The sequence below is a fragment of the Mastomys coucha genome, unplaced genomic scaffold (genome assembly GCF_008632895.1).
Source record: "Mastomys coucha isolate ucsf_1 unplaced genomic scaffold, UCSF_Mcou_1 pScaffold9, whole genome shotgun sequence".
Classification (NCBI taxonomy): domain Eukaryota; kingdom Metazoa; phylum Chordata; class Mammalia; order Rodentia; family Muridae; genus Mastomys; species Mastomys coucha.
Window position 1 is genome coordinate 36,593,741 of NW_022196915.1, and position 2,576 is coordinate 36,596,316.

Below are 2,576 nucleotides of genomic sequence, written 5' to 3' on the forward strand. Positions count from 1 at the left end.
CACACACTCACACACACACACCATACACACACTCACACACACACACACCACACACACACCACACACACACACCACACACACACTCACAGAATGGATGGTACAAGACAAGCTCCAGTGAGCAGGCTCCAACAAGCAAGTTCCTTCAATTTCACACATACATACATACAGGCATACATACATACATACAGACAGACATATACACATTCTTACACTGTATGGGTGGAGCAAAGCTCAAACCAGTTTATAAACATACACTTACACACATTTTTGGTGGATGGCACAAACTCCAATGAGTTGATTTCAACCACTTCACTTACACATTCATACATACACATTTGATGGATGGAGCAAAGCTTCAACAAGCAGACTCCAACCATTTTACATGCACACAGATATACACACATATATATAACAAACTCTAATAAGTAGGATCCATCAACTTTATTTTCTTCTTCCATAGCTGTTATACCCCAGAATAATCTTTCAAATAATATAGAATTATAATGTGATTACACTCTATTTTTCTTTTAGAGAATTACTACGAAAAAAACCAGTATGTTTCCAAATACCTTTACATGAAAAAACATTACATAGTACATGTAAACAAAACAAATAATTCCCAAAGAGCCCATGGACAACTAAGCAACTTGTTGTAGACTAACAAAGTATGAACAAGCAAGGTAATTTTCTCAACCACTTTTTCTTACTGGCAGACAGCAACTTTCAGATCAACTTCTTTATTATTCATCATTAAAGGAATCTTATAAAAATCTTAAAAGATCACACATCTACACTTTTATATAAGAAACAATCAGTCATTTCTGTTTTAAATCCTTAGAATGAACATTTACTCATCAGCAAATATTATTAAATCACATCGGGAAGCGGGGGGCAAAAATGTGCACAAGATATTCATAATCTTGATCACAGGCTCAGCTTCAGTAAGAGAGTCATGCCAGCCAGTCCTACCATTCTTCTTGTTCTCTGACCTTAAAATATGTCAGCCAGTCCTACCATTCTTCTTGTTCCCTGACCTTAAAACATGTCAGCCAGTCCTACCATTCTTCTTGTTCCCTGACCTTAAAACAAAACAAACAAACAAACAAACAAACAAAAAAAAACCCTAGGTTAACTCTTAAGACTGTACCTTTCTGAACTCAAGTTGCTACTAAGATTTTCTACATTAGAACCAGTAGCAAAACCATCTTAGTCCATTTTACCTAACAATTTATTTTTCCAAATGCTTTCTAAGGATGGTGGTCATTGCTGACAATCTACATTTCTAAGTTCTTTACTAGGGTGGTGATTGAATCATTAATCTGATCCAGAAGCAATGCCTAAGAAAGATCAGGCACTATCAGGCACTATAATTGTGAGTGCCAGAGACACTGCCCAGTGAAGGACTGGAAGCCCCTTTAGAGTTTGTATAGAACTTTTAGATTAATAGGGATGTGAGGCAACAAGCAGAAGAGAACAACAGCATCAAGTTCTCAGGACATTTAGAGTTGTGGCCTCCTTGAGGGACATCCATGTTGGTTGTACTAATGGATGGACCGCATTCATGAGTTCCAAAGTTGTTTGTTCCTCCTGCATGGCCTTCAGAATGCTCATGTGCATTCTGATTCCTAAGCATGTTGTCAGGATCTCAAATAAAATCAATGCCTTAACTTCACTTACAGGTGCCCTCCTAATTATGTTTCTGATTAACCAAACCTACATGTACGTTCTGTGCCTAAATTCTTTTCCTCACCTTCTAGGAGGATTTCCTTTGATTTATTGATAATATGCTTATTTCTATATCTAGCAATAGTACCAAAATGATACCTTTCCCACAATTTTTGGCATATTGAACCACTCATCAGTACATGTAAAAAATTTGATGATCTCAACTAATAAAACAGGGCAGAAAATGGACATAAAGAAGATATGTTGAAATGTGGTCATTTAATAATTTAGAAAATGGAAAAATATCATTAATTTTAAATATGTAATGAGTTAATTTGTTATCATTGCCAAGTGATAGGGGGAATGTGTATTTATTGTTTAAAGATTAGAAAATGATTAGTCTTATTAGTCATTGAAATTTCATTCAGCCACAACAAATTATGACACTATTTAGTAAAACATTCTTCCTCTGTCTCTGTAAATTTTGCATTAGTAAGAGTTATATTTGTGCCATAGGAATATATGATTCATTTTTATCTGAATATTACTTTTCAGAGTAGAGTATAGCCAGTCCAGAAATGTGCACATGAACATCCATTTGGGCACATAAAATAATGGAACTTTCTATATATACTTTTAAAATCTTATATTATGACATAATTTTATGATGCCATAATTCTAAAAAAATCATTTGGACAAGTAGTTATAATTTGTGAGCTTGTGAATGCTCCATTTTTAAAATATATGCCTTAAGATACAAAATAATATTTATTAGAACAAATCACCATAATGTGGCATACAAAATCATATCCTCCTCCAGAGGAAGCTCCACTCCCAGGTGTACTGACACACCCAGGATCAGAGGTGAGCAGGAACCAACATCTGTCCCAACACTGGGAGTAACTGGGATC

General features: G+C 35.2%; 1 protein-coding gene and 1 long non-coding RNA gene across 2 annotated transcripts in view; both read right to left on the reverse strand.

The window, feature by feature from the left end:
* LOC116084396 overlaps nt 1-2,576 on the reverse strand; it is a 35,918-nt gene that overhangs the window by 15,781 nt on the left and 17,561 nt on the right. The window lies entirely within an intron of this gene.
* LOC116084394 (olfactory receptor 4N5) overlaps nt 1-2,576 on the reverse strand; it is a 10,292-nt gene that overhangs the window by 2,496 nt on the left and 5,220 nt on the right. The window lies entirely within an intron of this gene.